This window comes from Manacus vitellinus, unplaced genomic scaffold (genome assembly GCF_001715985.3).
Source record: "Manacus vitellinus isolate BGI_N305 unplaced genomic scaffold, ASM171598v3 scaffold_4_pilon, whole genome shotgun sequence".
Lineage (NCBI taxonomy): Eukaryota > Metazoa > Chordata > Aves > Passeriformes > Pipridae > Manacus > Manacus vitellinus.
Genome location: NW_021940604.1, coordinates 20,674,667 through 20,697,321, shown reverse-complemented (window position 1 = coordinate 20,697,321; position 22,655 = coordinate 20,674,667). Strand labels below are relative to the sequence as shown.

Here is a 22,655-nt window from a genome sequence, read left to right as displayed (position 1 = left end):
GTGCAGAAGGAGTTTTAACAAAAATTGGTGCATAAAGCATTATTATTCCTTTTTTTTCCACAACTCTTTCTGTCAGTAAAATTAAGAACTTTAAAAGGTATAAGACAAACAGAATGCCATGAGTCATAGAAAATCAAAATTTTGTGCAAATTTGATTTTTTTATTTGAAAAACCCCCACAGTCTTTCAATTCTAATGAACAGTCTATGCTTGTACGATTTCACAGGTATAATCTTTGCTTTATTGAACTTCCAATACTTTTTAGACTGATTAACCAGCTTCTTACAATAACTTTTAGACTTTGACAATTCAACCAATCTTAAAAAAACTATTAAAAAACTGGAAGAAATCACTACAGTCTTCTGATTAGAACCCCATAACACTGATCAGAACACTATATTGCTGTTTGAGTAAAGATGTGTATCTAAAAAGATAGAACTCCACTTTGGTTTACAAGTTGCCATCAGTAAGGAGACTATCTCAACTTTTGTCAAGTTTGACAAGTTGTTTTAATTGTTCCTTAAGTTGGGTCTTGAAAATATATTTTCTATTTTTTATTATCCAGTATATGGTTGGGAAAAAATGACCTGTGCAACTGCCTCATTTTTCATTTGACAGGGGTAAAATTCCACAAAAGACAAGTGAATAGAGAATCTGAGATTTCTGATTCAGGTAGAATGAAGATCACAAATTTCACATTCATATATGAATTATCCATAGGAGTTTGTCTTCCATGTTTTAGAGAGTCCGAAAGCTTCATAAAACTGAGTACTATTCTGATAATGGAGTTTTATTGGCTATCCATGAGAAAGGGAAGAAGATGCTAAATTATTTATCTGGCATTCACTTTGAATCAAGGAAATTTTTTTCCATGGGAAATAAAGAAAATAAGAAAAATATTACTATCTTGCCTTCAGTAGAAATGTGATCAGAAACAGCTGTGAGTATAGCCTAAATACATATAGGCACAGTCTATGTATCAAGATAAAGCAGTAGTACAAGTACAACAAACTGTGTTGGGACTGTAGGACTTTGCAATCACTGAAAAAATTAACTAGGATTATCTGATTTGCCTTTCACACAACAGGGACATTTTTCTGTCCTGAAACACAGATACACAGCCTAGCAATGATGCAACAAGGACACTTGACTTGCTTACTAGTGACTAGAGCTTTTTCCAAACCTTGATTAAACTTTTACTGCACATTAAAGAAGTCAAAATCTCAGGATCCCACAATGCTGTAGAAGCACCTGTGGCTGCATCTAGACAGATTCAGGCTTGAATACTCTTCCACAACTATTTGGTCATTAGCACACTCCCATATATGGGGTTTTGGCCTTTGCCATGTCGTGCTCACTGAGACGTTGTCTGTGGCTGCTGCAAGGGATGGCACAAGTCAGAGACAGCTCACTGATGGTACAGTGAAGACTATCCTAGGATGGGAGAAAGCTTGGGTGTATAGGTAGGAATCCTGCTGCATCCTCCTGTCTGAAAACTGATGAGTAGGGTAAATAGCATTTTATTTGTTATCACAAAAGTAGTTTTTGTGAATGCTTAACAAGATGGCTGTGTGCTCTACAAAGGCTATAGTCCATAGTCTAAAGCCTAAAAAGCAAGAGATACCAGATAGACACAGAAAGGACTGAGAGAGAAATATGAAAGACAGAACCTGTAGTCAGTGATCTCAGCACACTGCACTTTCCATTGAAAACATTGCAGAATGATTTTTGGTGTCTACATGTTACAGAGATTGTCTTTAAAACTATTGCAAATGATGCTACAGGAAGGCATCTCTGGGCCATAAAAATCCAAATACCGGTTAGAGAGTTGTTTTTACTCCCAGCTGATACTAAAATAAACAAATATGTGGTAGAATCATCTAATTAATCATTACTTGCTTATGACTGCTGCTCTGACATAGAGCAGAAGAGACACATACCTGCCTGCACGCTCCATGGTGAAGGCTCTACTCATGCCTAAGTGACTCACGGTTTGAATGTGGCTCAGACTCTTGGTTTTGTACTCTGTGATCTAAAAGGGGTCTTTGAAATGGCATCTGCCTGTCTTTTAGTCACCAAACTGAAAGATCAATCACCAGACTGAAGTCGTGTGTCAACCTGAGTAAATGGTCTCCTACTCTGTGGTGACACAATACCCCTCCCCACTCCATGAGCTGCATTATGATATCAGAAATGCTTTTTAGGCCTCAGCCTTGAGGAACAACATCTGGGCTAAGCTCCTCTTGAGCTTATCAGAAACACTGTCTGCTCCCAAGAATTTATGTTGTCTAACAATCTCCTGTTTTCTAACCAACTGCCCCGGAAAATTATTTTTCTTGCCTGACTAACAACCCAAATGGTACAACATTGTTGTTACTGAACTTTCAAAGAAAGTTACTGACCTGAATTGCAGCCAGTATGGAAAATTGCTATGACTAAAGCCATCTGTCTTGCAACCCTATAAATAGTGGTCCTTAAGTGATACCCTTTGAGCTCTCCTGGACCACAGTGGGCTGTGACCAGCAATCTCACTCTGAGTGGCACAGCTCTCAGAGCCAGAGAACTCTCATTTGCTGTACTTGAACTGCTGCCGAACACTGACAACGGAGCCTCACTCCTCAAAGCTCAACTCTTCACCTATTGAGAAGATGCAAAGACATCCAACATGAGTACTCCACTGAACTTGAGGGGAATTTTTCACAGGTACATATTTGTATGTACATATTTATATCCTGTGCATGCAAATGTGAATATGCTATAGCAAGTGTACTATGAATGTTATTCTCTTAGATTCTTAAGTATGTTAGATTCATAAGTTAGGCCTACAAAAGGGTTACGACTGTACTATAGTAAATTCTATAAAATCTTTTGTTAAATTGTTTAAATTAGGCTATTGATTAAGTGTTGTTAAGCACTGTTAAAACCTTTAGGTCTGAACTGTTGGTCAAGTCTGCAGCGAAGTTTGGTAAGGAGGTCCATTCTGAAGCTTATGGCTCAGTGGGAATGTCCTTTATTCTTTTTTGTCCCATCCTTAATTCTTTCTTTATTCTTTCTTGTCCCAACCTTAATTTTTTTCATCCCCAGCCTACACGTAAATAATTTTAGGTGTATTTTACTTTTAGAATGATAGATATTAGATTTTACTCTGATTTTTCTTTGTGTGCTTTAAGCATCTAGAAATTAGTAAAGTGAACTTTGCCAGTGAGCTTTGTTGTGCTTACACTTTTGCATTAAACCTGTTTTTGTCGATACCTTTTGCTGGAGATTGAGTGACCTAAACAACTCATTCATGACAGACCGTATCCTGCCCTTTCTCAGGAGCACTCATAATGACAAAGAAACAGAGGAACTCCAATGTTCACAAAGCGTAACAGACTGCAGATCTCTCATGTGAAGGCATAGGATGACTAATCCTTCCCTGACATCTCTCATAGATAGTTCAATCTTCCAGTGTCCTTCTCCAGATAGATATGTCTTGGGGAGGAACGGGGGACAAGCTAGTCTGTATAGAACAGAAAATTAATAACATTTATATGAATTCAATTTAGTGAAGATTAGTTACATTCTTCAAGAGGATGAGGGTGATGATTTCTATTCCAGATACATTTTGCCTTTTCTCACTGAGAATTTGCCTGATCTGGAGACTTTTATCAGAATGCTTTAAATCTCTGTGTATTAGGATTAATAATTAAAGTACTAAGTATTTTTAATTGTAAAATTGCAAATGCAGGCATAATACAGTTGAACAGAATCTACTTAGCATACTTGCTGCAAAAAGGGACCTATGATATTTTCATGAATGTTTTATATTGCAAATAGGCAGACTCATTCAGTTCTTAATGGTGCCTAATAATAGCATTGCAAACAGTTTTCTAAGGAGGCAAGCTGTGTTGCTAAATTTATATGGTGTCACCTATCTCACCAAAAATAATCCTTCTGATGATTGCAAGATTATTCTGCATACAACACGCACACACGCACGCACACACACTCACTGACACACTCCCTCATCTCTTTCTCTCTCTGCTTACAGACACTCACATGGAGAAATCAGCAACACGACGCTCATCTTTTAAATGGGTAACAACTTCAGCCTCCCTGAGTTACCATTTTCCCTCTACAACTGTATATACCTGAGTAGATGAGGAAAATAAGATAAATAGTGAAAGACAGAGCAATCTGACATTTTAATCACTGTTATTGCTCTAGTCACATTTCAATGTTTTGCTGAAGAGGAGAAACTGGAAAGAATGAGAGGTAATGAGATAAGGAGAAATGCTTGTCAAGACGTGCCACTGCTTATCAGCATGTTCCCGTCTAAGCAGACACCATATATTTCTTTCAACACTTTCTCCACTGTCCCTCATACAAATATGCTGGAAGTGAGGGAATAATTTACAGGAAAAAAAAATGTACAGTAACCTCAGAGAGTGCTTTTGTTGTCACTCATTTTTCAGTGTTGTTAATGATTGTGTATATCACATGAGGTGGCTCCTGCTTCCTCTCTAAAAGGAAGCAAATCAGGAAGAGGGTAAGAGGAAATCACTGAGGCTTCAACTTCATGGAGGATTAGTCAGGAGATGATTAGTAAGTAGGTGACCAGAACCTAAGTAATCTAAGAACAATTTTTTTTTTTCTCCTAGAAGGGATTTATTAAATCCAAGAAATCTTTTTAGCTATTCAGATTGCTATGACACTTAGTGGTTCAAATAGGAAATTTCACCGAGTTCTCTCATCAGATAAGTATTTGATGACCAGCTTTAAAAAGAACGCAGTTAGATTCCTATCTTACTCAGTATGCCAAGGCTCCGGCCAGAAATGATTTCCCCAAGCCTTATCTTAAAAGCAGACAGTCACATTCCTGACCTATGACAGAAGGAGCAGTCTCTCCCTAAGCACTCTTTGCTATTTGAGTATTTTTACTTTAGCAAATGTAGAAGAGACAAAGTCAGCTGGTTCATTTATTTTGCCAGAATGTCTTACATAATTTTTCACACCCGTCTTTTTTTCAATGGCCAAATGACAGAACAATTGAGGTATCCAAATGAGAGCTCTCACGGAGCCTTCGTCCATCTCTAATGCACGACAGAGCCACAGCTGGCAGGGAGATGCTCTCCAACCCACCTGGAAGTGGCTGTAGAACTAAGTCATTTCTCTGCTTTTCAAATGGTAAAATTTATTGCTCTGTACAAGAGCAAAAAGCATTCTCTTTTTTTCATAATGAACCTCTCAGGAAGTGTTTGTTCTTAAGAATTCTTGTTTCTCAAGACTTGGTTTTGTGGTTATCTTTATTGTTTTTCCAGCCAAAAACTTTTCTGATTTCAGATCAGACAACTGTGTTTTATAGGACTTTTTTTTTTTTTTAACAGGAAGACAAAATTATTTTGACATGGACAGTGAGGTGTGTGGATTTTCTGAAAGAATCTCTATTTTATGGTCTAATCTACCTGAGGATTAAAAAATTATATTAATTAATTCAAGGAGTTTCATTGGTTTTGTTGTTCATTTATTTTCCTTTCTATTTAGGCTGAATTCATCCCAGTGTTGTATAGCTATAAGGTTCAAGAACTGCTTAATATTCATTACACCTTTAAAACTAAATGTTGTTTTTGTTGAGACTTCTACTAATGGATATTAGTACATCATATTACATATTACATCATATTATGACTTCACTCCTGTTGCCAACAACTGTCTCACTTTATCCATACACGGTTATGAAGTGATAGCAATATGATATTAAAGAAAATAATATGATGTGTCTTCAATGCATCCAGAAAATACAAGCGTATCTTATAAAACAGTTCGAGTCCCAGTATTTTTGAACTTTTGTAATGATGTCCTGCCTCTCTTGTAGGAAAAAAAATTATATTAATCAGTGTGAAATGATTTAGAATACCTTTGTCTGGACAAGCTTTGAGAATAATTTTTCATTGCCCCATGTGCAATTACAACTCAACCATCTTTGAGCACTTGTAGTAGTAATGTTCATGGACCTAGCTCACCTCAGCCAAAATATTAGTTTAAAGCATTTTCCAAATATATATTTTGGGTCTCTATAATGACATGAAATAAAGCACAGCAGGACTCCCTTTCCAGTTAGCATATATGTTCTACACTGAGAATTAGACTCCCTGATGAGTCACAAAATACTTGCATTTGGAGTCACTATTGAATATGAAAAACTCCAAAGAATTTAATATACATTGTACTAATAGCAGTCTTGGGTTTATTAGATTTGCCCCCCATTATCTTCCCTCTAGCAATTCACACAAACTTGGCTCTTTCATAGCACTTTAGAGGCTCTCTGCCTCCTTTCCAGCTAATGAGACATTATACTGCTTTACAGCAGCTGGAAGTGTGTGCCTTTCTCCCATGCATGCAGACTTGCTCCATTATGCATCTCAGCTATGCGTGATTTGCCATGCAGAGTGAGTCTTCTGCTGTGGGGTATAATCTGAACCCAGGAGAAGGAAGGGAGAAGAGTTCAGTTCAACCTGTTCCTGTTTTGGTTTCATACACTACTGTCCACTAGGACTTCAGTCTGCATTAAATGTATATTATAACATTATAAAATATACTAAATTCAAAAGAAACTGTAGAGGATGGAGGACATCAGGCATATGTGAAAAATATACCTAAGCGGGGACAGTATTTGTACTTTAATTTGTTTTACAGGCCTATCCCTAAATAAAATTCCTCAAATATTTTCAATCTTGTGTTCAAAAGTCTTTAAGTAAAATTTTATGTGATTCTTCACAATGAACTGTTTAAAAATGTCTTGTGAATTACAGTACAGTGTAAGTACTGTACTACATGCAGACAAATGGAATTTTTCCCACTGAACTATGCATTGATCATCAAATGACAAATCCATGGCTGTTTATCTACAGGGAAAAAAACATTGGATCTCTATTCATTATCTGCAAAATTTTTCAGCAATCTTCAGTGAAAATACAAAAGACCACTGTACTCCCACAAAGGCCTTATGTCTAGCCATCATAGAATTGAAAAAAAAAGTTCCCTAATTAAAAATTAGCTAACATTATCCCACATTTCATAATCATGTCCACATATCTGAGAAATCTTTGCTAATGGTAATCTGCAATGGAAAGTGAAAGTGCTGTGCTCATTTGATTTTTTGTCTGGCCTAGCCAATAACACAGTAATTGATTTTACATTATTTTTCAGTGGCTTAAGGAGCTGTAATTAATCTCCTTATAGTTTTGTTAAATGCAAATCCCATAAAGCTGTCTAATATGCTTATGAGACCAAAACACCAGGCCAGTGGCTTAGGATCTGTATCATGCTGCTAAGCACACCCCTTTATGTAGCTTTTACTGATGAGCTTACAGGCAGGAGTGGTGAGATGGTGAAAGCTGAATTCTATGATTTAATGATCGTGTCTTACACAAATGCTACCAAACATAAAAACAACAGGGACAGATTTTAATTTTGGCTGGTGTTCAAGACTTTTTATTTGTTATAGGATGGCCAGTTAGAGATAATGAGTGTTTCTTCTGGCCTAATGTCATCTTGGCAGAAGATTTACACTGGGGCTTCCAGTTACTATCAATGCTCAAAGCTCTGCAGACATCTCTGAATATGCAGAGAACAATAATCTTGAATTTGGAGGTGAAAAGAAAGAAGGTGTTAATACAGATGCTCACTTGCTAATTTTTAAGTAAAGGATATTTTCTTGCTAACCCAATTGGAAGACCCAATTTGCCATTTTACTAAGGGGAAAAAAATCCTTAGCTGGAGAAACAAAGACATGCTCTGTGATTAAAGGCTACTGAATCATTTGCTGTTTTTATGGTAGAAATTGCATAGAGAATGTGAAATTAACTTGTATACGTTTCTATATTCTAAGCTTTCTAACAGAAAACCTTTAAATAGCATCAGTAAAAAAATAAAAAGAAAGATCTGACAGGAACACTGAGCAGTTTCAACGCTGAATATAGATTTGGCTCCTTCAAATGTGGATTAAAGTGAGCTTGAAATGAAATAAACAGAACAACTTCAGAAGTGTAGAGCTGAAGGGAAGTCATCCATCACAATGGAGGAATGTTTGATCTGATATACAGTAGTTTAGCTCACAAACTTCATTGCTAAAAACATCTATCTCTGTGCTTACTGGAAGTTCTAATAATACAAGGCATGTCCTGAAGAAATTCAATATGCCAAGTAATTGTGAGCATCAGTCTTATGGAATGTGTAAAAAATAGACACAGTGGACATCTAAATACATTCTCTTTCTTCTGTGCTTTACGAGAATGAAAAATAAGTCCCATAGCAACACTTACATAAAATGTCCCAGTTATTTAACAAGTTTTTATATGATTTTCCATTCTAAAAGAAGACGTTTAAATATTTGTTTCTTAACTGTATGCTGATTGACAACTGAATGTTCATGGGAACTTTCCTGTCTTTCCTTCTCCTTGTTCTAGACACTCCAATCTTATTAATTAATTAAAGATTTTTATTATGCTTATTACATATTGCAATTTCCACAGTATTCAGATGTATCAAGGAGTACAGTCTGCCCCAAAGGGTTGTCTTCCAAAAATATTAAGCAGGTGGCAGTTCAGAAATAACCTAAGATAACTGGTTATGTTCAGCCTTGTGACAGATTATTTTTAAATATCTAGTTAAATGTCATCCACAAATAACAGATCTGATAATTTTATCAACTTGTTTTTTTCCTCTTCCTTTTCAATCATTTTAATTTATAACGTGTGAACAGAGTATCCTCCTTCCAGGCAACAAAAAAGAAGCTATTTTGACACTTTCAGGGTAGAAAGAAAAATTCCATTTTCTCCTTGGAGAACATAGCTATCATTTCTGTGATACTTCAAGGTTAATTTCTGCTGTTTGAAAGAGATTACACTTTGACTATGCTGCATCTTGACCTCTAACGCACCTGTAAAATGCAATGGCCTAAAGAGAACACAGAACTTTTAGTAAACTCATAGCTTAATTGCAGAATGAACAGGTACTCAAATATGAAGTACAAGTCCTTCTCCAAAATATATACATGAGATGCAGAAGCATGAAAACAACATGCACAAACCTATAGCATGATAAAGATGTAGAAAAATAGACAGCTATTAGTACAGTAATCCTGTACTACTGGGTAGTCATTCATGGCTAGGCTTCGTGAACGAAGATTTGGGAAGGCTCTATCCACATTTGCTACAGGCACGCTGGTGGCTTATGAGGCCAATACGTGACAGACATATCCGATTGCAAAGGTGCAGCAGAAAGACTCCTTAGGTGGTGTATTCTGCAATACACGGTTCTTTCTGCGTTGCCTTTTTTCTTCGAAGGGTACACTGACAAAGAACTAAGATGTCTCACATAATTATGTTGCAAGAAGTTGTTGTAACACTTTCTCATAGGATTTCTTCATATTCAGATTAGAACAAAACACAAAGATCATATTAAATAACATAATTTTAGTTCTTGTATAACAGTTGTAAATAGAAAATTTTCAGATTTCCCTGAATTTAATGCAGGTGTTTTGTGATGTGTTTTGCTTTTTGCTGAGTTTTGTTTTGTTTATTTTTTTAATTGCGGCTATAGACATGATGTTTTCAAACTTGAAAACATTGATTGGATGATCATCTTTATTGGGGATAAAAATTTGCCTTGGCAAAACACACAGCCTTTTGCTTTATAGATTTTTTTTCTTGTTTTGATGTCTTCAAACTTCATGAAAGTGGAAAAGGTAAACGTTGACCCTTCTGTTTTCATGAGTCATTGATTAACTCTTCTCTTTCAACAGTCGGCTCTCAAAATCCCTGGGGCAGCAGCCATAAAAGTAGAAATTGGGGTTTGTCATGTATATCCATTGTATATGACAACCATAATATTTAACTAGGTACCAAAATATCTGAATAGAGAAGAGACACCATGTTTGTTAAAAATATACATGGTGAATCAATATCAGTCATCCTTTCAGAAAATACTTGGAATTCTAAAGTGCTTGAAGATTCTTCTTCCAAATACTCTTCCTTTTTTGTGTGCTGTGTTTACGTATCTTAATGTAGACAGCAATTAGCTCATTTATTGCTTGTCTCTACCTCAGTTTCTTTTCCCATGAAGTAGGCTTTCAGAATATTTAGACTACAATTTCCTGGTCTATGTTTTCAGTAACACGGGCATATGTTTTCGTATTAAAAAGAACAATCTTTTTTATTCTCCTGGAGAATGTGATTAGTTTCAAAGGTAGATGCCAAATCCCTATTTTTGTTTTCTCTTTTATCAAGTATCTTCTAGCTGGAGAACCACTTCTTTTCAGCACAAATCTTCCAACCAGCTGTCACCAGTGCACACAAGAACATTACCACCCTAAAGCTTGTCAGTTCAATTTTGCACTTATCTTCATCACTTGCTATCTTAGGGAAAGTCTCATTACTCTTCCCACTCTTCTAAGTCAGGTCCTAGATCAATACAACAAAAGAAGTATTACAGCTTCCAGAAGGTAAAACACCCGAACAGTTTTAATTTAAAATTCCATCTAGTGATGCCATAATATCATCAGATCATAGCAAGCTGTGATTTAGGCAGTTTTAATACAGTCATGAGTTAACACATGGTAGCATTGAACAACTCAAAGAACATTTAAGCTCAGGAAGGAAAGGGGTGAAAGCTGTGATGGCTACAGTGGTGCACATATTTATACATGCTGTATAGTCAGATGCCTCTAACCAAAATTTTCTGGAAAATCACAAGGTTAATGACAAGTTTGACTGATAATTTGTTCCTTGGTGTTGCTTAGGAGGGAAAAATGGGTCTTATTAGCGCTCTTATGCTAACATTAATGGAGGTGTCACTGTTGGAGATAGTTTATGAAAAATTTAATAAATCTGGACATTTTAATACATTCCTACTGCTGTAAAAATAAGGTTTACCAAATTAATCAAATTGGTAATACCACATAAAAGGTCTTTCATGAGGCCTTACACTGATAAAACTTTAAAGTCTACTTTCAGTGACAAAAAGCATCCTCAAGCTGCCCGAATTACAAAATCAGATACTATGTCAATAACAAACACAGAAATAAAAAATTGACCCTCAGATTAGGCTAGTTATTGCAGTACTCACAAACAGTATAGAACCTTTGTTACATCTGATCGTTTTGTCCATGCACCCTTCATAACTCATACAGGAAATAGGGAAATCCTGTCAAAGGGTGGTAGCAGTATTTCACATCACGACTGTCTGGAAGCCTTGCTTGAAAAGTTTTATTTTAAAAACCATTGTGTCTTAGTAACAGAGGAAGATTTAACATTAGTAGTTTCAACAGCTGTTGTATTAACAGTTGCTAAATGCAAATAATGAATATGGTAACTAGCTAAAATGCAGGCAGGTGTCTGGCATCTAAGTTTATTCTGTAACCCAAATCTTTCAATAGTAGAAAATGGAAATGAGAATACTGACGCATTTTGTGTGGGGCTTAACAGCACTAACACTGCTGGACTGCACTGAAAAAAATCCCGCTTTACTCATCATTTCTATTCTGAGTTTGCATCTGTCTGTCATTATAAACCTAAAAGCAGCTCTAACACCACCCATAGTAATACTTCCTAGCCACTTAAATTGTTAAAAGGTAAGTTGCAAAGATCATAGTAAGTAATTTCCTTAATAGGAAATATGAAAGCACAGCTAGAAATGTACAGTCTTTTTTTTCAAGACTGTTTTTAATATGTATCTCAAGAAGCTAGAGTATGAATTGTGTGGCTTGAGCCAAAAATACCTCATAAAGACGAAAAATATAAACAGGTGGCTCAGGTGTATCCTCTTGCTGAAGATCCCATCTGTGATGGCCTTATCAGTTGCTGGAGGACTGATTTCTCTATTAATTAAGTAAAAATGGAAAATATGGCAGAGTTTCTTAAGGAATACAATTATGACTGACAGAAAAGACAGTATAAGCATAAAGGAGCTTCCTAGTGATCTGAGAGAGAGAGAATAATCCTTCCTTGTCACTGCAGATGAGTTTATGTATCAACTCCATTAAAGTTATAGAATATCATAGAACAATAATTGATAGGAAAAGCAGCAGATTCGTCATTGCAGAGAACCATGTACAATGGATGAACTAGCTCTGGCAGCCAATTCCCTTAAGAAAGGCAAAGTAAAAATTGGTCTTGACAACAACTGAACTGAACTTAAGAATTATTTGACTAATCGTTTAATGTATGTTCAGCTATGTAGAAAATCCCTGAGCACTCCCGCAACCAATTAAATACGTCTCACAGTATTTGCAAGGTCTCACAGTCTAACCAATTAACTTATTAAGCTGAGAGTAATTTTTTTTCAGCCTGTATTTAGCTCTGAAGTATGCTGACTTTATTAACAGGAAGTTTTTTATTGCTTGAAAGTTGTTGTTTTTTTCCAGTTACCTTAATGATTTTTTTTTTCTCTCATTCTATGAACTCTGACTTGAATCATGTAGATGTATCATCTCATTTGGAGCTAGCGCAGAGTAGCTCTTAATATAACTGCCTATCACAGGGAGGTCATTCTGTGTGAGTGGTAAAAGCTGGATCCAAATGTTTGAATGTTTTCATGGCTTTCCAAATTAGCCTAAAAGACAGAAGAATTTCATATCTGTCTTGATATACGTCAGAAAACATTTCAGAAAATTTCCCCCCACAGATAGCATGGCTGTCAGGACATGACTGCTAGAATAGGTGCTTCAGTACCTCACTGTAATTTCCATAGAGAAATACAACCATGACAGGAACAAAGGCCTACTAAACAGAGTTGATAGGATCAGGAAGGGGTCTGGTAATACTCCTTCACACAGAAACCATAGATAACAACTCCTTAAAATTAGTGTCTGAGGAAAGCAATGTTTAATTTTTTACTAAGGCTATCAGAGAATTTTGCTTATGAGAGCCCTTGTAACAAAAGCATCATCAGGAAAGCTCCCAGGGATAAGAAATTAAGTTCCTCTAGGACTTTTATGTCCTTTGACTGTGGAATCAAAAAAAAAAAATAAAAAGGAAAAAAGAAAAGCATTTTTTAAGAACGAAAGGTTTAGAGACTTTTGAGAAAGCTGAAAAACTCAACAGGGGATCTCTCTTCCTATGCTTCCTCTCCTTCTCCCGTAGTGATAAAAAATATTATACTTTAGCATGTGTAATCTGTAGTATTCATATTGATTCATACCTAGTGTGTGGGTACCTATCTGAAGAGGCCATTTATCTAGACCATCTCAAGCTTACTGTTAGCAGTAGCGTCAGCTACAGCTAGAGTCAACTGCACCTTGTGTCAACTTTAAAGAGTTTCAGGCTGTTTGTAGAGCTACACTGCTGTAGTAGACTTTGTTCTTGTCATGGTGGATCACTCTCACATCTGTGCAGTACTTTTTCATAGGCTACATTATGGAAGACTGATCCTAATTATCAGTCAATCTTAATTTTTGGGGAGAAGCAGTGCCATCTTCAGTGTCTTGGTCATACAAGATGAAAAGATCTCCTTTTATCTTTTTATTTTTTATCTTTTTTTTTTTAGTCTGCTTTATGGCAAATGTACTGATAAATACAAGAGTTATTGAACCATTTTTCCAGGATTAGTGCTTTAGACATTCAATTAATATTGTATTAATCCATATTAATTACTGCAATCATAGATTCTATGCATTACCAACAAATGCTCAAATGCAAATGTGGCAAGTTATCTTTTGATCTCAGAAAATTTAGAAATAAACATTTCAGGTTTTTGAACATGAATTACAGCATCTGAAAAGCTTGTCTTGTGTGGTTTTTCTTCTCTTTAAATTTAATTTTGAGATTAGGGTTCTAAACCTTAAAAATTTAGCTTTTGAAAGAAAATCACAGTCCACACGTACACTGAAACAAAACAGCATTCAATACAATAATATATTACTTAAATTCTCAAATTATATTTTCACCTAATTCAATGTGAATATAATCCACGTTGGAAGCAGAAGCTGAAAGAAAGAAACTGGTCATCGCTAATTATTGCTGGAAGAGATGAATCATCTCCATGTTACCTTCATTTGAATTCTAACATAGAAGAGCATAACTTAGGTTTGAATATGGACACAGAGATGTGCACAAGGGCCATATGTTCATCTCTTGCCTACTCAGCCTAAGATGGTTGCAACTTTCAAAAATTTTAGCTCACTTTTTTTGTTGTTTGTTGTTTTTTTTGTTGTTGTTAAAGAACATTTACACAGTGATAAAGCTGCAGCTACCATTTATTGTAGCTTGATTCCGCCTTCAGCGCTTTCTTGTAAGTTTAGGCAATAAGGTTTGGGTAAATATTTTTTTTATTTCCTATAATATAGCTCTCATATAATCTATTGTGGGACAACAGGTCTTAAATTACTCTCTGCTGAGTTTCCACCTTCTTTCCACCCTCTTTCTGACTTCAGTGCATTGTATGAAAACTTCCTGGTCCCTACTAGGCTTGTAAGGGACAAAATGAACCACTCAACCCAATCTCTGCTTTCCTTTATACCTCTTCATCCCACTTCCTTAAAACAGGCCATATAAAATAATCCCTGTGCAAAAATTGACCTTATCTGCTCAGATGGAGCTGTTGTCCCCTAATATTCTATAAATGTTTCTGATGTCAGTCTCCAAAATTGCTGAGTCTAATGCCAACCTTTAAGTTCTCTTTTACCCTGCAGTTTGTCCCATTAGGGTTTTTCTAATACCTTTTGTCATTGGCTTGTAATGGAATTTGATTTTTAGACCAAGAGTGGTGTATTTGAGCTGTGTTCTTGCTTTGTTGTTCCTTTGATGCTGACATTTCAGATTGGCACTATCTGGCTGTGCCTGTTTCCTGCTTCTTGTTATTCTGTTGGAGTGGGCTCTTTGGAGCTCACCCAAGAACTGTGATAAGGTATCTGGAAATGTGTTTTGCAAGGTAACACAAAGCTGACATGCTCACCTGAGACAAGTAGCTACTGTAAACTACAGCAAATGATTAAACATCACGGTGTCTTACCTTGGGTACTGACAAAGCAGCAGAGTGACTGACTGGATGAAAGCACCAATTAAAAGATAGCAGACGAAAATAGGAAGGCAAAGAATTATTGTGCTCTAGGACCTAGGTAGTACCTGCCTAAGATGACCTCTCTGTGAGGCAAAAATCTCTTGCTACCCTTCAGTAAAATAAGTATAACCCATGGGAAAGTGACAGGTCAAGATGAAACCAGTGCAGGTGTTGATCCATGAAGTAATGGGAACAAGGATAGAACTTGTCCTTGTGTTTGGAGTGAGCAACCCTTGGCCCCCAGGGGCCTGACCAGATAAACTCAGAAAAGATGTATTCAGCTGTGACCAGGTGCAGTCAGGGTGAAAATAGTAAGCATGGGGGAGGAGAGGACAAAGATGCCAAGAGGTCAGAAACTTCAGGGGAGCTGAGGTCATGCCTCCTCTTTCTTTGCTGGAACCTCTTCCTCTGTTCCTAAGGAGTAGAGTATCCACATTCCCACTCTCTCTTCCCTTTGGTGTTATAGCCCCTGCTATAACCAGTGTTTCACATCCAAGTATCCCTATCCTCCTCTCAAGTTCCCAAGAATTGGCAGATAGCTGGGGAGGTCCTGCTCCTAGTGTGGGGGAACTTCAGGTCCAGGCTTGGGAAAACAGCCAGAAAAGACTTTAAGAGGAAGAGCTATTGTTGCCAGGAAATGTCTTCTTCCCATCATTCCAGTTGTCCCTCCTGTCTTTGGCAGTAGCAACAGAAATCCAGTTACAAAGATGAGGTGGGGATTTGCTGATCATCCTGTAAAGGCACAATTTTCTTTCCTCAGGCATACTCAGAACAGGCAATTTGCCATCCCATGTTTGCTGTAACATTTTTTCGCATCCTACCTCACTCTGAGATTTCATAAACTTTTATATCTACCTTATATTATTTCATAGAATCATAGAATGATTTGGATTGGAAGGGGACCTTGAAGATCACCTGGGAAGGCTATTTGCCGTAGCCTGTCCACATATCATAGTATTACCAACATACCATGTAATGGTATGAGGTTGTGTTAGGGGAGGTCAGATATTAAGAAAAGGTTTCTCATGTAGAAAGGGGTTGGTCATTGGAACAGGCTCCCCAGGGAAGTGGCCACAGCCTGTCTGAGCTCAAGAAGTGTTTGGACAATGCTCTCAGGCACATTGCAGGGCTGTCCCATGCAGGACCAGGAGTTGGACTTCAATGATCCTAGTGGTCCTTTCCAACTCTGAATATTCTGTAATTCTATGATTTTATATTTATTCTCTTTTGGGATCATGCCTTGTAAGTGCCCTTGATGCTCCAGAGATTTCTGTGTGCCCTGTTATCAGCGTTATTAGAATCCCAGCGGAGCTTATGTGAAGTGAAAGGAAAGCAGGATGCTAGAAATCTTTTGAATTTCCTATAAGCCAGCAGGAAAACACATATACACAGTAATAGTGACACGCCTGCAAGAATTACCTGTGCGTGCATTTTGTAGTCTTGATGATAGACTGACATTTGTTCTTGAAGGTGAAGGATAGAACAGAAGTGGAAAGGCAAGATTTTGTTTACTGAACCTAATAAATTGTCAATGTTTCACATCCCCATGATTACTTTTGGTGACCTCTGGAGAGGTCATGACCCCCTCACTGAAGAGACCCTGGCTTCAAACATGACATAAACAGAGTCAAGGAAATATTGTTACTGGCTTTTCATTGCATAGAGCTTTCCCTATGAACTTTTCCCTATGAACTAGTTGTGAGTTTTTTTAATTTTGATTGATCTTTGACTGATCCTGACTCTCCTAATTATACCATGCTGTTGGGATTTTGGTGAAAGCAGGGCAAGGAATCAATCCCTTCCTTGTCCTTTCAGTCTCATTCCTCCACTTCTTCATCCCGTCTGCTCAGAATTAGTGTGATTTAATTAAATTTACTTGCATGACAACAACAAAATGAAAAAGGTATTGTCCTAAAGGTGACTTGTTTAAAATTCCTGACTAAAGAATCAGAACCGTATGGATTAAGAGAATGAGTTTGATTTGATCTTCCCAAGAGCCTGAACTCCAAATGCACTGAAGGTGGAATTCGTGCTTATTAGGCTTAGAAGTGGAGATGGAAGTTGGAAGACAGTGACTTCTTCCAGTGGGGGAAGATGACTCCTGCACTACCTGCAGATTGGCAGATGAGGTATTAGGAGCTCTCTCCAGTGAATCATAGGAGCCAAGTGAGACTGAGACACATGGTAGCACCAGGAAGAAATGAGGAGTGACAACAGAGCTTTTGCTGCAGGCAACAGGGGCTCCAGTTGCTTACTTGACCTGCTGTTGGGGGATATGTTCTTCTTTCTAGGGGGACAGGTTTGGGATATTGTGGGAAGAATGCCAAATTTTGTCTAGCCCTCAGGTAACAGCAGACCCCTTCTACTTTTTCATGTGTGCACCAGTGATAGTATCAGAGAACACCAGGAATACATACATCAAGCATGACTACTGCACTCTGGAGGAGATGATCAAGAGCACATAAGTCCAGGTGGTGTATCCTTGATCCTAAAGGGGAAGGGGGAGCTAGGGCTTGAGAAGGAGTGGACGTATCCTGAAGGTCAACAACTGGTTGTGTAGCTGGTGTCAACAGCAGGGCTTTGGTTTCTATGACCATCAGATATTTGTTGAGAAATAAGGACTGCTATGAAGAGAGAAGACCCACACAGTTAAGTCATGGAAAAGCCAACAGGCTGAGGACACCTTTAAACTAGGAACAATGGGGGAGAGACATGAAGAGCTTCTATCCAGTAAGAAAGTCCAACCCAGTGTATTCTATGATTCTATGACAAGTATGGCAAGCATAGTGTGCAGAGTGATGTGGAGAGAAGAGATCTCATAACCAAGTCCAGCAAAGGGCCATGAGGTTCATCAAGACCTGAAGCATCTGTCATATGAGGAGAGTCTGAGAGTTGAGCTTGTTCAGCTTGGAGAAGAAAAAGCTCAGGAGTATCTTCAATGTGATAAATACGTGATGCAGGAGTAGTAAAAAGCATGGAGCCAAACTTTCCCAGGGCACCCAGAGACAGGATGAGGGTGAATGTCATATGTCAGATTTCTGTGTATATAGAAATGGAACTGTCAAGTTAGGCAGAGGTGCAGAAATTAACACAAACTAACATGGTTAGAGTAACATTAAGCAAACCAATTTAAAAAACCAATTTATTATTGAATTCTTACTGTAGCATCTATGAAACATTACAGCTCAGACTAGACTAGAAGACTATTATAAGTAAAACCCACTGCCTGAAGTAATCACGGTTTATCGTATACAAAATTTAGTTCATTAAACAAATTTTAATTTGATGAAAATCATCAGGTTCATCATTGCCTCTACAACAGACCCCATAGGCTAACTCAGAGGAGATAAGAAATGATCACAAGGATACCCCTAGAACAGAAACTGTGGAATACCCAGAGGGAGAACAGTGACATACTTAAGATTTGGTTGTGGATATGGAATTCAAAATTACTCTTGCAGTTCTAGTTGATGACTTCTACATCTGAACATGAACATGACATTGTACTCATCTCCTCTATAATGCTACTCGTTTATTCTCACTTACTGTTTTAAGACGCTGCTTTCATCTTTCTGCATTCTACATTCTGCCTCTCTTTTTTTTTTCTTTAAAAAAAGTGCATTTCTGAATAACTTTTTTTGTCTTTGAACCAAAGGTCAGACTGTCTTTGACCTCTGCATTTTTCACTCAGCTTGTCTTGCAGAATATACCACCTAAGGAGTCCTTCTGCTGTGCCTTTTGCAATCTGACATGTCTATCTCGTATTGGCCTTATTAGCCACCAGCGTGCTTGTAACAAATGTGGATAGAGCCCTTCCCAAATCTTTGTTCATGAAGCCCAGCCATGATGATGATGACTTTTCCCTGCATAGATCACAAAGTTGTTACTTCGAAACCCTTTTTTCTTGACATGAATTTTAGGCTGACCTGTTTTCAGATGCTATGTTTTTTGCTAAATTCTCCTAAAAACCACAGTGTAATAATGTACTAAATGAACAGACTATTATATTTATTATATCAGATGGCTTTCATTCTTCACATTGTACAAATGGGATGACTTATGTTGGTAAGGATTATTCACAGCTTTCCAGAATTTAACACTTATATTATGAACCATTTACCATTACAGTCTCTCTTCACTTCCTATTTTCCAAAACTTTTACCCTTCTGACGAAAAGTTTCAGCATCTCTGTCTTTCTAGAAGGTTACTTCATTTTTTAAGAAAATTTAAGCACAATCTCCTTTGTTGTTTTTTAAGTTGCTTCATATGGCCTGTTGTTCTTTTAGCTTAACATGGTGTCCTGGGTTACACAAATACTCTGGTATCCACCTTTTCTTTTCTCCCAGTATGCCTACTAATTTAGACCGTGGGGAGAGACTTAAGATAAGGATGGTACTCTATGGGCTTGGTACTATTTCCTTGTCTTACAAAAATGACTCATCTGTGGTAACTCCCCTTGGACAATTTACTCACATAGCCTGAAGATATTCATCTCTGCTGATGGCCATAATGGATCCACCTGTGTCAAGGACTCTTGAAATGTCCAATATTAATCATTCAGTGAAGAACTCCTCGCCCCAGGGGAGGTGTCAGAGACATTCCCATCTACCCTGGGAATGCCCAATACTTTTCCTTTTAAACAAGCACACACAGAAACAACTATGCCTGTTTTCCATGGTAGACATGGAGCAGAGAAAGGAAGTCTTCACACATAGGACCTGCATCTTTTATTGAAACAGTGAGGAATTCTGCTTCTGAGCATGCTTGTTAGTCATCTTAACACACCCATAGTAAAGTTTGGTGGAATGCTATCACCTTTTTACTCCTTACCGACAGTCTGATGAAGCAGTTATTCATAAGAAGACCCATTTGCTCAAAATGTTTTTCTGAGACTTTTAACATCTAATTAAATATATATACATCCTTGAAATATTCAGAATACATCCACTCTGCCAAAAGACCAGAGTGTGAGATACTACAAGTATTGAAAGACATTAGCCCTGGAATTCTAAATTTCTGTCACTGATAGTCACTTAGGAGCCTTTAGGTACGATTTGTTATTGTCGAAACAGCGACAGGCTGATGTGGTGATTGATGAACGATAACAATTACTATATCCATGTGATACCATACATATGACAGCTAGTTCAAGAGTGCATAAAAAGAAAGTTCTAAACCAAAAAGAATAATAAAAAAAGAAAGTATAGTTACTGGTTTTAGAGGTTTTAGATGTTCTTCAACAAATTTAACTTAAATAGTGTTACCAAAATTCAAACTCTAATGAAAGAAAGGGAAATTACATTTCCAATATTTTCTATGAAAAACTATTGTCTGTTGATTTCCCAGCACTTCTTTTAAGCAATAGGAAATTTAATCTGATTTTATTTGCGTTTCTATGTGTTCAAAGAAAAAAGTGAAGGTTTCTGGGAAAAAAAGATCATAATTCACATCTGCTGTCTTGCAGTAAGCAGACTTGGTAATCTGAGCTCCTACAAGAAGGGTCAACATATTTTCATTTTTTTTACTTGGAACTTTGGCTATCTGAAGTCATAAGATTTTAAGTTTTGTCTAGGCATCATATTGCCTGATGACATATAGTCCTATAGCTAAAATTCATAGGAACTGGCCAGAATACTAAAGATATGTTTTAAAGGTACTTTGTCATCCATCTTCTTTAGATACATTTGAAAATCTTAGTTACGTGTAATGACTTTGAACTGAAGCATAAGTCAAGTTTCTGACAGTGATTTTTTAAAAATAGAAATAATTACAAATAATTTAGTGTAACAACTGGGAAACAAAACAAACAAAATAAATAATAATAAAAAAAGAAAACAAGAAAGAAGGAGGTGTAACTTTTTTTCAGGTTAAAAAAGTCAAAATAATTTTTGAAACTATTCTACAAAATAACAATGAGAAATATCTACAAGAAATTTTTCAGGTGGTATAGCCATTTCAGTTTCTTTTCCTTATCAAATATATTTTTTCAATAAAAAGCCCTCAAGCAATGCTTTGAAATGCACTTTATTTTTTCTCTTTAATAACAGAGTTCTAAAATGCCTCCATTTAACTTTTCCTTTTCCCACCTTCTTTTCCAGCTGGGTCAACTGTTGCTGTGTGGCATGGTCTACAGAGAACTGATGGCACATTTCTTATGCCTGAAGCCTGTCAAAGCAGAGCGAGAACTTCAGCCATAGCCTCACACCAGGCAGTCCCAGTAGCAGTAGGGGCGCTGAAACTGCCAAGGATATTAAATGCTCAGAAGCTGTGATTGGCATTTTGAAGGAGCACAGTTTCAAAAATACTGAAAAGTACTTGCAAAAGTGTCCTAATCACTTTTAAGCTTAAGTCTCATCTAAACAATTTTTACTACTTTTTGAAAAGAAAAATTTCTTATATTAGTGTCTTAGTAAGATTTCCTAAAAGGTCCCATTCCAGCACATGCATAGTTATATTTAACTTCCTGAATACTTGGTTAATCTTAATTCATATTGACACTGACTCTTGCATGTCAAGCCTTAATGTTTTCAGGATCCAGAGCTCCTTTTGGAATTTGTAGAATAAGTATAAATGAAAGAAGAAGGAGAAGGATGAAAATTACAGTACTAACTTGCTTAAAGGTATTTAGTCCAACATGAACATTTTTATCTTGTCACAGTTTCCAATATTTCATTTTTGTTTACATCTTCAATCAAAGCTTAAATCAAAATATCAGACTAGTCTTATCTGTACTGATTTGTTTTGAAATGTTTCACTTAGATATTTCGTGGTTGAAAATAAAAATTACAAAATTAAAAACATCCTGCATTCCTCATACAAAAATATTTCTCTGAGGTAGACCTCATTAGACATCAGAGTAGTTAATGGCTTGGTGTTGCAGATTTTATAACAGTCACATCATATTTAGTCACTTAACCAGGAATGTGAAATTTATGATTTCTTTGTAAGAGGCAAAGAAATCAGATAGATAATAACTATGGGCATGATAGAAGAGAAAGAAAATACCTTCAAATAAATCATTATTATTTTTCAGACAATAGCATAGTTTGGAGAGAGGAGGGCTTTACATTTGTAAGGGAACCAATAAATCAGAGTGATTCCTCTGGTATACTAGTTTTTTACTCATTCTTTACTAGCTACCCACAATCCAAACTTTTACTAAGGACACATCTGACCCCCTGACACATGTTCAAACAAAGAGGAAAATGCCTATATTGTCAAAACAACTGAAAGAGTCTTCTTCAGGCTGAGAAGCATTACAGTTCTACAGTTTGTAGAACATGTATTTAATTGAAAACACAGAACATGGCTGTTAGACTGAGTCTTAATGGACAAGAATATTGGCAAGCTGCTCTTGGTGTTGGTGTAAAACAATTACTTGTGGTACAGGCTGACTTCAAAGGGAAATCACCTCATTAAGACAAGTGTTGGAAATGCATCTCCCTAGGTGCTAGCGGTGTTTCATTCCTTCCAGTTACTAAGTCAGCCAGTTTGTTTGCTCACAGAGTTCATATTGTCTCTGCAAGGGAAACAATAGATTTTTAAAAGAAATCTTAAAAATATAAAGGCAAACCCTTATATAAAAACTGAAAATGTGAGTACTTAGGAATTTTATTG

General features: G+C 36.8%; 1 long non-coding RNA gene across 1 annotated transcript; it reads left to right on the top strand.

The window, feature by feature from the left end:
* Window positions 1-2,499: 2,499 nt before the first annotated feature.
* Window positions 2,500-21,825, top strand: LOC108640641. Its single transcript, XR_001921326.1, has 3 exons — window positions 2,500-2,702; window positions 4,033-4,079; window positions 21,137-21,825. It is a non-coding gene; the product is annotated as an uncharacterized LOC108640641 (long non-coding RNA).
* Window positions 21,826-22,655: the final 830 nt, after the last annotated feature.